The sequence below is a fragment of the Zalophus californianus genome, chromosome 17 (genome assembly GCF_009762305.2).
Source record: "Zalophus californianus isolate mZalCal1 chromosome 17, mZalCal1.pri.v2, whole genome shotgun sequence".
NCBI lineage: Eukaryota > Metazoa > Chordata > Mammalia > Carnivora > Otariidae > Zalophus > Zalophus californianus.
In genome coordinates this window covers 59,687,825-59,701,261 of record NC_045611.1, presented here as the reverse complement: position 1 = coordinate 59,701,261, position 13,437 = coordinate 59,687,825, and the positions used below count along the sequence as shown (strand labels likewise).

General features: G+C 45.9%; 1 pseudogene; it reads right to left on the bottom strand.

Annotated features, from left to right (window-relative positions):
• Window positions 1-939: 939 nt before the first annotated feature.
• Window positions 940-6,932, bottom strand: LOC113936239 (annotated as a pseudogene).
• Window positions 6,933-13,437: the final 6,505 nt, after the last annotated feature.

Sequence of the window (13,437 nt, the reverse complement as noted above, 5' to 3'; positions counted from 1 at the left end):
GGGCAAAACTGGAGAACTACTCTCTGCCGTCATACTGTCACCTCTGAGGCACACAAAGCTTGGTATCCCAACAAAAGGACCATCCCTTTGTTTGTAAAACTCAACTGTTTTTCAGATCATTACATATAGTGAACGGAACCCCTAGATTAAAGGTGGCGTAACAACTAAGGCCTCTATCATCATACAAACCAGAGCATAGGAAGGCAAGTTTCTCCTGGACTGGTGACTTGATGGCTGGGAAATTCCATCATAGGAATCACTTGAAACCAATACCCCTGGAAAAAGTTCATGTTGTCAAGTCAAGAGCATAGCCCACTGACTGAACCAAAAAATGGGACAGGTACAAGGCATAGCACATCAAAGAGAAAAAATAAAGGAGTACTCACTAGGACTTCTCCGTAATCTCTGCTGTGAATGGAAAACACCAAGGTTCCCTTCCCTGAACTCACTGGATTGGATGAATGATGTATACTACAGACACCTGCCAGGTGGTAGAGGTGAAATGGCTTCTGCAGAAACTACCAGTGGCATAAATCTGGAAGGGCCATGGGCAAGTTAAAAAGTTGCAGTGCAGCTCCAAAATACTTGGAATTTTTGTATATGTTTGGATGAGGTTCAATTCAGACAGCGCTCTCATTAGGGATCGCCCCAAGTTTTGATATATGGAAAAAGTAAATTGTACATCCCTGCACATGAAAGATATTTTTACCCATGTTAAATCTGTGGTATCCAAAGAGTGAAGGCTTTGGGCTTCTGGCTTTCTCACATTCATTTTATTCATAAGACCTTGATGCAGTGTGAACTCTGTTTCATGAGGCTGGTGTTTTTAGTAGGAGATTTCAACATACAGTGCATTCTTTTCTTCCGAGTAAGCATTTTGGTATTTTAAGGGCCTGAAGCTGTCATTCTAGGATTGCACACATTCCTCAAATTATAAGGTCATTTTTCAGTGTGAATTTTCTGACGTGTGGTGAGGGTAGAGCTTTGGCTAAAGAATTTCTCACATTCACTGCACTGATAAGGCTTTTCTCCAGTGTGAATCCTCTGATGTTGAAGGAGCACAAATTTTGACGAAATGATTTCCCACATTCACTGCATTTGTAAGGCCTTTTTCCAGTGTGTACTCTCCGATGGTAAACGAGTGAACAGCTTTTCTCAAAGGATTTCCCACATTCACTGCATTCATAAGGCCTTTCTCCAGTGTGAACTTTCTGATGTGCAATGAGGCTGGATATATGTCTAAATGATTTCTCACATTCATTGCAGTGATAAGGTTCTTCTCCAGTGTGAACCCTCTGATGTTGATGGAGCACCACATTTTGGCGAAATGATTTCCCACATTCGCTGCATTCGTAAGGCCTTTTCCCAGTGTGAACTCTCCAATGTTGAAGGAGTGCAGAGCTTTTCCTAAAGGATTTCCCACACTGACTGCATTCATAAGGCCTTTTTCTGGTGTGAACTCTGATATGTAATGAGGTTGGACATATATCTAAAGGATCTCTCACATTCACTACGTTCATAAAGCCTTTCTGCAGTGTGAACTCTCCTATTGCAGTGCAGCTCCAAAATACTTGGAATTTTTGTATATGTTTGGATGAGCAGAGCTTTGGCAAAAAGATTTCCTACATTGACTGCCCTCATAAGGCCTTACTTCAGTGTGAATTCTCTGATGTTGAATAAGATTAGAGTTTTGGCTAAAAGATTTCCCACATTCACTGCACTCATAAGGCCTTTCTCCAGTGTGAACTCACTGATGTCTAATGAGGTGGGAATTTTGGCTAAAGGATTTCCCACATTCACTGTCCATATAACATCTTTCTCCAGGGCAGATTGTCTGGCACTGAACAAATGGATATTTGCAGCTGAAGGTTTCTGTGCAGTCTCCCCTGTTGTAATGAGTATTTTCCCTTGGAAAAGCATACCCACACTTGGTTCCACTATTTGACTTCTCCCTGGTGTGTGTGGCCTGTTGATGATGAAATCCTGAGTTGTCCAGGAAGTCCTTCCCAACCTCCCCCCTGACACACAGAATTTGCAGTTATTCACAAATAAGGCTCTCCTTACATTGCTCCTCAATAGTTTCTCTCCAGTGCCCTGCTTTTGGTGCTGATGAACATTTGCTCTGAAATAAAATAGTTTCTTACATGCCGCATACATGCATAATTTCTGCCTGTGATGTGTCCCCTGGTACGCCCAGATGAAAAATGTCACTCAAGATCAAGCCACGCTCCTCACAGGGGTTGGCCTTCTGGGAAGATAGACCTGCATTGACAGTCCTGATCTGTGAACCCCCTTGAACTGAAATATGCTGCTCAGAAAGTGCTTCTTCATCCTCTGCTCCATGCTAACAACCTATAAGCAGAGAAATGCTGGTGAAGTACATGTTGACTTTGTGTAGGGAGACAGCACTACTACAAATGTATGTCTGACAAACCCAAGAATGAGTCCATGGGATTATCTGTAGGACAGGGCGGTTGGGTTCATGTTGAGGATGAGGCTGCTTAGCAGTATTGGCTGATTGAAGATGACATCTTGTGAGATGAAGGGCAAAATCATGAGATGTGACACAAAGAGAACAGGCAGGATCTACACCTCATTCCTCTGCAAACAACTTTCAGCAGCAATTGGTGACACATGAGTGCTATGTCAAATCTTATGTCCAGGTCCTTGAAAATCCAACTGCAACAGAGTTGCTGTTGTTCAGAGATTAAGAATGTGCCTACCTCATGACACAAATGTATACGCCAATGTCTAAACATTGCAGATGGACCAGTATGAAAAAGCACTGAGATGTGGAGTCTAGAGAGATGAGGATTATCCCCGAGCTAAAAGAGTAAAGAGACAAGTAGTAGAGCTGACGAGGTGGGTAAATGTGAAGAATGGGTAAAGAGAGGCCAAAATGAGGTGTGGGTGCCACTGTGATTGGCACCAAAAGACAAGCAAATAGGTCTCTGGTATGATTTGTACACAGCCCTGGTGTCATGCCCCTCCCCCAGGTGACACTTCTTAGGACCAGGCTATGTTTGAATTTGTCTTGCTTCACTTGGATTCCTTTCCATCCTGTGAACCTCTCCACACCTCTTGAATGACCAACTACACAGAACCTGGATGATTCAAATACTAAGGTAAAGACAGGACCGAAAAGCAGCTCTCACTGAACAAAATTAACTCAGCACATGACAGACCACAAGAAGGGAAACTAAATATTACAAAGAGAACCTGAAGAATAGCCCATGGTCAACATAAATCATGAACCCAAGTCAGCAATGGCAATTTCTGGCACAGGAAGAATGAGGAAATGTTAGCTAGAGGAACGAAGTAGAACCTAGGGTAGCTTGGACCTGGAAAATTCACCTGGAGATGGATTGCCTTCTCCAGAGAAGGCAAGCAAGATGGAATCCATGACTGCAAGTCTTCTGATTCTGGATCCATACCTTCCAGGCTAGGAATAACAGGTGTCAGGCCTACTCAAGGAAGGAGAGGGCAGTGTTCACACCCCAGCCCTAACAACCGTAGCACCTATTCAGGGAGCCGGGAAGGAAGCAGTGCCCAGGGTCCTGATGTGAAAAGGGCTGACATGCCAATGGATAAAGGGGAAGAGCAGAGACTAGCTCATGGTACAGGGGTACATTTGAGGGCCTTACCCAGTGAGACCACAAGTGCCAAGTTCTCCAGCATCACATCATGGTACAGGTATCTCTGAGCCTCAGCAAGGAGACCCCATTTTTCCCAGGAGAAGCAGTACACAGCCACATCCTCAAAGGTCACACTGACCTGCCATGATTGGGAGAAATGAAACCACAAATAGCCACTTTCCCAAAGACCTATAGTCCATTCTCACATATGCCTATCCCATGCCCATCCTCCCAATTCCCCAACTCAGAGTAGAAACTATGGGCTTGGTGCTACGGGTGCTGTTGTCTCCTTATGGGGCCATTAATTACTAGGCCCAGCCATCAGCAATAAGAAGCAGGCAGGCAAACAGGTATCTAAACTGTGAACCTGGCATACAGGCATTCAACACCCCTGCCAGGCAATTTCCCTGGTATGGACAACGTCATGTAAGCCCCAACACCAGGACCCTGGGACCCTCAGACATACTGTCTCTCCATGTCTACATGGAGACTGCCCATCTCTCACATCTTCCATACCACAGCTCTGCCCATGTCCACCACCACCTCATCATCCCTCTACTTAAGAATCTGCCTGGCCTCCACACATGTTCAAGTATTTTGAGCACCTCCTTTTCACTCCACTGTTGACGGTGGGATTCCTACTTAAGAGTTATGGGAATGGCCAGACACACAAGAATACTGGACAGAGGTGACTAGCAGCATCTTATTAACCATACATATTCACAGTCTGGGATAGGAGGCCACCACACACCACATAGGGCTACATGGGGTTACACTCTGGAAAACACTGAACAACCCGCAGCTGTGGGATTCAATTATTTAGTATCAAGAGGGTAGGTGCCCCCTGGTTCCTACAAGAGGATACAATTCTCTTTTCTGAATAACCAGAAAGAGCAGACAAGGAAGTGAAACCCACTACAGAGATAAGCAGGAACTATTCCTAATCCCTTTTATAAAAAGGGTTTAGTTAGAAGACCATATCTGTGGGGCACCTGGGTGATTCAGTTAAGCATCCGACTCTTCATCTGAGCTCATGTCTTGGTATCAGGGTCATGAGTTGAAGCCCTGCCATCGAGCTCCATGCTGGGTGTGGAGCCTACTTTAAAAAAATTTTAAATTGGGGCGCCTGGGTGGCTCAGTCGTTGGGCGTCTGCCTTCAGCTCAGGTCGTGATCCCTGCGTCCTAGGATCGAGCCCCACATCGGGCTCTCTGCTCAGGGGGAAGCCTGCTTCTCCCGTTCCCACTCCCCCTGCTTGTGTTACCTCTCTCGCTCTCTCTCTCTGTCAAATAAATAAATAAAATCTTTAATAAAAAAACTTAAAAAAATTTTTTTAATTAAAGAAAAAAAAAAGACCTTATCTGCAGGAGCAGAGCGAAGTGGGGACCTGGTGCTCAGGCCATTTGAGGTTGTCCTGGTTTCACCGTATGTTAAGGTAGCATATAATATTGGGACTTAATTTCAGGCCTTATACCACATTTAGCAAACGGCATCCAGAGGATGCTTGTCAAATTCGTACAGGAATCAATAGTGACCTAGACTTCCCATGGCTCTCGTTAGTGGTGCTAATGCCAAAGTCTTCACTGAAGGCCTCCCTGCTTGGCTCCAGTCCTTGCCTCAGTGTTGGCAACAAGAATCATGTGTTGAATTCAGATACCTACAGCCCTCTTCCACTTCTTTTTTTTTTTTTTTTAAGATTTTATTTATTTGACAGAGAGAGACACAGCGGGAGAGGGAACACAAGCGGGGGAGTGGGAGAGGGAGAAGCAGGCTTCCCGCGGAGCAGGGAGCCCAATGTGGGGCTCGATCCCAGGACCCTGGGACCATGACCTGAGCCTAAGGCAGACGCTTAACGAATGAGCCACGCAGGCGCCCCATCCCTCTTCCACTTCTATACTGTACTTGCTGTTCGCTTAGCAGTTGACCTTCCTCTTCCTCTGTCCACTTGACCTCCATTCAAGGCTCAGGCCACTGGTGGCCCACCCAAGGCCTACTGACCGTAACAGATGACATTTGTCCCTGATCTCATCTTCTAGGTTGAATGAGACATCCAGAGCACACCAAAGTCACCAAAAAATCCTGGAGGAGGCCACAGAGCAGTGAATGAGCACCAACTCCAACCTGACGGTCCCCTTGCTTCAATTACCCCTAGGCCTCCCATGCCCATTTTTCCCTTGGAAGCCTTGGTCACCTGCCATATCCTGTCCCCAGGACATCCTCCTTCTGCGGCCAGAATCCAACCACTTTTCCTAAGCCACTGCTCTCACCCATTAACCATCCCTTGGACTATGGCAATAGCCTCTACTCTTCCCTTCCTCCTCCCCCAACTCCAGTCTGTCCTCCACTCTACAACCTGTTAAGACCTTGGTAAGATGGCCTCTCCCTCCTCTGATCCAAACCTCCCACCACCTCAAGACAGACAAACACCTTTTCAGGCAACCATTCTTATCCTGACTATTGTCCTCTGCTTTTTTATCTCCTCTAAAAGAAAGGAGAGGGCTCCCTGCTCATGGGGAGCCTGCTTCTCTCTCTCTCCCTCTGCCCCTCCCCCTGCTTGTACTCTCTCTCTCTCAAATAAATAAATAAAATCTTAAAAAAGGGGGGGTGCCTGGGTGGTTCAGTCAGTTGAGTGTCTGCTTTCAGCTCAGGTCCTGGAATCGAGTCCTACATCAGGGAGTCTGCTTCTCCTCCTACCTCCCTCTGCTCATGCTCTCTCTCTCTCACTTTCTCTCTCAAATAAATAAATGAAATCCTTAAAAAATAATAATAATAAAATAAATGAAAGGAGGAGCACCTGGGTGGCTCAATTGGTTAAGGGTCTGCCTTCGGCTCAGGTCATGATCCCAGGGTCCTGGCATCGGGCCCCATGGCAGGCTCCTTGCTCAGCGGGGAGCCTGCTTCTCCCTCTCCCTCTGCTGCTCCCCCTGCTTGTGCTCTCTCTCTCTGTCAAATGATAAATAAAATCTAAAATAAATAAATAAATGAATGAAAGAAAGGAGACCTGTGGTTTCCTGACCACCACCAGCTCACTTTTACCTGTAAGCATTTGGAAATCTTGGAACCAGTTCCTGGAAGAACCCTCCACACCTGTTTATACTGGTTGCCAGTAATGGGATTACCTCTACATAAAGTGGACACAGACATACCCCAGGGCTCGGGGTTTCAACAAGATACTGACTTAAGGTCTGGAAGAGGAATAGAAGCACTAAGTCCTCCGACACCACAATCCAGAGAAAATGGGGGTAGAGGTTGGGCCCTCCGATGATCTGTGCGGGTTTCATAAGAGCTTCTGCAGTCATGGGAACATGTGCAAAGAGACAGGCATTAGAGAAATAGGTTCATGGTGGAGTTCAATGGGTTCATTCTTCCCTGTATTCGTCCCTAACCCTGGAGCTAGGTGACCTAAGGGTAGCTGTCTCACTCCTGGGCCTCAGTGTCGCCTCTGACCAGCAGTGACCTCAATGAACTCATCACCCTCCTCCAATCTGCTCTTTCTTTGAAGTCCTTGGGGGAGTTTTAGTTTTTAAAAATTTATGTATTTATTTGAGAGAGACAGAGAATGGGTGGGAGGGGCAGAGGGAAAAGAAGAGAGAATCTGAAGCAGACTCCCTGCTAAGCGGGGAGCCCCACACAGGGCTCCATCTCACGACCCCGAGATCAGGGCCTGAGCCAAAACCAAGAGTTGAAGGCTTAACTAACTGCACAACCAGGTGCCCCTCCTTGGGGAAGTTTTAAAAACCTAACGGAGAAGGTGTCCCTCCTTTGGCCAAAACTCTCCTTGGGCATCTGGAGTCCTCACACGAAGGAACACACCTCTGCCGGCTACTCCAGGCATGACTCTGTCTCATGCTCTCTGTTCCCCGAGGGCAGAATCCTCCTGCCTCAGGGCCTGCCCCCCCCCCAGCCTCCGCACCAGCCGGCTCACACACGGCCCCCTTCCCCCCCATCGGCGCTTCCCTGTTGTGTGGGAAACAAAGGCAGAAGTAAAATTATTAATAATTTCCCCACTACCTACAGCCCATTGACAAGTCCTTGAAATGGGCAGAGTACAATTCCTCTAGGGACTCAACGGCCTCAATGTTAATACCTTGCTAAGGGCAACAGGTAACGGCGCAACCCCAGGATCCTGTAACTCTACCTTACCATAAAAATTCCCTTGTAAGCTTCATCTCTCCCCCCGCACAAGATACACTTTGGCGATCATCCCCCAAGTATATGACCCACTGAGGTACATCTGAAGGGTCTCATGACTCCGGTTTATTAGACAGTAAAATGACCCTTTCCCAACAACAGCTAGCCCCTTCAAGATCCTGGAAACCTTGATTCCAAAATTCCTTAGAGACTTACACTACCCCAACCCCCTCCCAATTGGAAAGGATATACGTGACCCCAGTGCAGCTCTTTCTGCCCCCAGGTCCTATCCCTGTGCTTTCATAAAACCACCTTTTTGCACCAAAGACATCTCAAGAATTCTTTCTTGGCCCTGGGCTTTAAATCCCAATGTCTTTCCTACATCACCTGTCCTGACACCGGGGCCTGGGCGGCAGGGACTCAGGCAGGCGCCCCCTGGTCGGGTCTTTAGGATCTGTAGGGGGGAGGGCGGGGAGACCTGCGAAGGGCGGACGACGATTTTTACCTGAGCGGGTCCCCGGGCGCGGCAGCCGCCGCCGGACTCTGTGGACCGAGCGGACACCCAGGCCGGGGCCCCCGCTGTCCCCCGGCCTGCGTGGACCGCACTGAAACAGACCCAGGAGCAACCAAAAGGAGCACCACGCTCCGGACACCGGAGGTCACGCCCTGACCCTTGGTGCTCAAAAGGAAACGCCTACTAGCTAAGCCTTCATTGGATTCCGGAAAATGTAGTTTGCCCAGGGCACCACGGAGGTTGCGAATTCCGCAGCTGACTCCAGGAGAGAAGGCCTAGATCCGTCCTGAGGGGCACTAGGCAATGGCGTGCTCCTGTCCAACGGACATTATGAAAATGGCTAGAGAAAGAAAAGCTATCCAGCACTTCCCTCCCTTTGGTGTACAGACTGCATTTCAGGGTAAAAAAGTAGAAAATTAGGAAAATTTTCTTTATATATGATTTCTAGGTAATAAATGCGTAAGTCTTGTTAAAATGACGTAGAATACAGACATGTCTCAACAGCTTATGAAGTAATGGATCTAACCAAAGATCATCAGGCAATTACTTTAACCAAAAAACTTATAACAACAGCTGGCACAATAGATAATAGTCCAGTTGATGAAGTTTTAGAATATAGGTGAGGCTTAGGGGCGGCTGGGTGGCTCAGTCGTTGAGCATCTGCCTTCGGCTTGGGTCATGATCCCAGGGTCCTGGGATCAAGCCCCACATCGAGCTCCCTGCTCCACGGGAAGCCTGCTTCTCCCTCTCCCACTCCCCCTGCTTGTGTTCCCTCTCTCACTGTGTCTCTCTCTGTCAAATAAATAAATAAAATCTTAAAAAAAAAAAATAGAGTATAGGTGAGGTTCAGAGCCAAGGACCAAGAAAGAATTCTGGTGCAAAATGGTGGTTCATTAAAGCACTGGGCTGTGAGGGCTGGCTGATTATATACTATGGGGTTGGGGAAGGTAAGGAAAAGGGAGGTTTCAAAAGGATTTTTGTATGTTAAGACTCACAGGATACCAGAGGCCTTGCCATTGTCAAGTTAAGGTTGTTTTTCCTTCTAGTAAGGCATTAACATTAAGATAGTTGGGAACTTTCTGGAGAGACATTACACTCTCCCTGCTTCAAGTATCTGTCAATGGGCTGCAGATAATAAGGACATTTAATTGTATCTACATTCCCTTCTGGAAGCTAGGCCATTGATAGAAATGCTTTGTTCTTGTAGATTGCAAAGACATTTGTAAAACTGAGGGAGACTCCTGTCTTGTAGGATTGTGATCTCTATAAATTAACCATTTGTTTTTCCTTTAGGGCAGCCAGGAGTGCCTGAGGAGAAGTCACATAAATCCCATGGGGGGCAGGGGATTGTGGGGTGTCAGCTTCCGTTTTGTCCTCAGCTTGCCTTCTGTTCCCTCATCACAGTTGGCAAACCTTATAGTGGATAAAGAAACCTAATAACAGTTGACCCATTGTGCAAAGTTAACATCAGGAAACAGACACTCAGACTTAAGAGCATTTCTTTGTGATACAATCAAAAGTCTCATCCCTGCCTGTGGAGGACTGTGGTTAATCTGAATTTGACTGATGCCTGTGATTCTAATTATACATAAATCGGAAGCAATGTGATCATGAGATAAGGAAACTGAAGGGATCTGATAAAGAACTGCTTTTGCTCCTTTTCCTGCTTCTATTCTTGCTAGGACGAGCACCCCTACTCTACACATGCCTTATAGTACCTATAATGTAGGTCCTTCTTGTAAAGGTCAAGAAGTTAATGATTCCTTTGAGTCTTCCAGCGCAATAGATAACATCTAAGGAGTGACTGGTCGGGGTCATCATGTGTTTTCCAAAACCACTGACTCCACACGTTGACACCGAGACCCCTGGTTCCAGGGTATAACTGACTGATGGAGGACACCTGAGCACTTGTCCTTGTTTTGACCAGCTCCCCGATCCATAATACTACATGATAAATCATTGTAGAGTATTCAAATATCTCCTGAATTGTGCATTTCATTTCAATTTTTATAATATTTTATAATTAACAGAAGCCCTTCAATTTAATGTAATTGAATTTATTTTGATGTATTTTATGATGATGCTTTTTATATCTGCTTTGACAAAATCTGCTCTGTATATTTAACAAAGGGAATTTCTTCCATGTCCTTTGTTTTTCTTTTTCTTTTTTTCTTTTAGACAGGGAGAGAGAGAGAGAGAATGTGCAAGAGGTAGAGAGACAGAGAGGGACTTTTTTTTAAAGATTTTATTTATTTATTTGACAGAGAGAGACAGCGAGAGAGAAAAAAACAAGCAGGGGGAGTGGGAGAGGGAGAAGCAGGCTTCCCGTGGAGCAGGGAGCTCGATGTGGGGCTTGATCCCAGGACCCTGGGATCATGACCCGAGCTGAAGGCAGCCGCTTAACCAACTGAGCCACCCAGCGCCCCCAGAGAGAGACTCTTAAGCAGGCTCCACACCCATTGTGGAGCTCTATCTCACAACCCAGAGATCATGACCTGAGCCAAAATCAAGAGTCAGACGCTTAACTTCTGAGCCACCCAGGCATCCTGCTTCCATGACCTTTTAAGAGCTGTAATTCGTGTTGTACCTTAAAGCCTATCCATGTGAAATTAATATTTTTGTGTGTTTTGAAGTGGAAGTCTAAATATTTTACCAATTGGGTATCCCATTGCACAGACAATATCTTTAACAGCTACTATTAGGACAACTATAGCCATAAGCATAAACAGAAGTTGAACCTTTGGAAGTTTTACACAATTTCAACAAATAGTGACTTTAACTTGATATCTGTGGTAGGTTGAATAAGGCTCCCAGATAGTATATAGAAATTTTGCAGACGTGATTTTTTTTCTTCTTTTATGAAGATTTTATTTATTTATTTGAGAGGGAGAGAGAATGAGAGATAGAGAGCACGAGAGGGAAGAGGGTCAGAGGGAGAAGCAGACTCCCTGCTGAGCAGAGAGCCCGATGCGGGACTCGATCCAGGGACTCCAGGATCATGACCTGAGCCGAAGGCAGTCGCTTAACCAACTGAGCCACCCAGGTGCCCGATTTTTTTTTTTCATATGTGATTAATATGAGAGTTTTTCAATGGGATGATTATCTGGGGTGGATAAATCTGGGTGAGCTCTACATGTAATCACAAAGTTGGGGACAGGGGTGCCTGGGTGGCTTAAATGGTTAAGCATCTGCCTTCGGCTCGGGTCATGATCCCAGGGTCCTGGGATCGAGCCCTGCATCGGGTTCTCTGCTCCCCAGGAAGCCTGCTTCTCCCTCTCCCACTCCCCCTGCTTGTGTTCCCTCTCTCGCTGTGTCTCTCTCTGTCAAATAAATAAATAAAATCTTTAAAAAAAAAAAACAAAGTTGGGGACAGAGGGAGATTTGAATATAGAAAAGGAGAAGGCAATGTGATAAGGAAGGCAGTTTATTCTGCTGCAAGGAATATGGACAGCCACCAGAGGCTGGAAAAGGCAAAGAAAAGAATCTCCCCTGGAACCACTCTGCCCACACCTTGATTTTAGCCTCATAAGATTCATTTCAGACTCCTGGCTTCCAGAACTGTAAGAGAATAAATTTCTGTTGTTTTTAAGCCAGTAAATTTGTTACAGCAGCAATCGGAAATATCTAATGTAAAAAAGGGTAAACCTGGGCGCCTGGGTGGCTCAGTTGGTTAAGCGACTGCCTTCGGCTCAGGTCATGATCCTGGAGTCCCGGGATCGAGTCCCGCATCGGGCTCCCTGCTCTGCGGGGAGTCTGCTTCTCCCTCTGACCCTCTTCCCTCTCGTGCTCTCTGTCTCTCATTCTCTCTCTCTCAAATAAATAAAAAAATCTTTAAAAAAAAGTTTAAAAAAAAAAGAGTAAACCTCTTATTTGCCTGCAACAGGAAGCTGTATTTATTTTTTTTTGAAAAGTTTTCATTTCTTTTTTTTTTAAGATTTTATTTATTTATTTATTTGAGAGACAGAGAGAATGAGAGAGAAAGCACATGAGATGGGGGGAGGGTCAGAGGGAGAAGCAGACTCCCTGCTGAGCAGGGAGCCCGATGCGGGACTCGATCCAGGGACTCCAGGATCATGACCTGAGCCGAAGGCAGTCGCTTAACCAACTGAGCCACCCAGGCGCCCAGGAAGCTGTATTTATAAGACATGGTCTCAAAAAAAAAAAAAAAAAAAAAGACGTGGTCTCCACAAATAAAGATGGAGCTTTTTTTTTTTTTTTTAAGATTTTCTTTATTTGTTTGAGAGAGACGGAGAGTGCATGAGCCAGGAGGTGGGGGTGGGGGTGGGGGTGGGTTGGCAGAGGGAGGTGGACAAGCCGACTTTGTGCTGAGCAGGGAGCCTGACAAAGGGCTCAACCCCATACCCCTGAGATCATGACCTGAGCTAAAGTCAGAAGCTCAACTGACTGAGCCACCCAGGAGTCCCATGATGGAGCTAGTCTTTTTTTAAATATTTTTATTGACAGAGAGAGACACAGCAAGAGAGGGAACACAAGCAGGGAGAGTGGGAGAGGGAGAAGCAGGCTCCCCGGTAAAAGCAGGGAGCCCGATGCAGGGCTACATCCCAGGACCCTGGGATCAGGGCCCGAACAGAAAGCAGACGCCAAACCGACTGAGCCACCCAGGAACCCCAAATAAAATCTTTAATAAATAAAATAAAATAACACGTGAAACGGTAATTACTTCACAAGGAGGACATGACCTCGTGGTGTCCAAACATTTGACAATGACAGACACTGTCTAGTAAGGAAATGACATTCAAATGGTTGTGATCCTTTTCGGAGCCGTCTCAGATCTTAAAAGCAATTCTGTATATCTTAGGATATGGAGTAAGGAATATTATCTGGAAAAAAAAAGTGTCCCTCGCTGGGTTGATATAATCACTGATTATACAAGCTAGAGAAGTTTTCTGAGGAAATTTGTCCACTGACTTCATAGGTACTCAACATCCCTTTTTTTTCTTCCACTCCGTAGTCCTGTCTGGAGTCTTTTCTCTCTTGTCCCTAACCAGAACTTAAATTCGCAAAACTGATCTTAAACCTTCGTTCTATATGTATTTAAAAACCAGCGAGGTAATAGTTATTAGCTCCCAGATATGAGTAGACGGAGAGAGACTTACTGGTGGTGTGTGTCCATTTGATTTTGTGGTTTGGGGGAACAT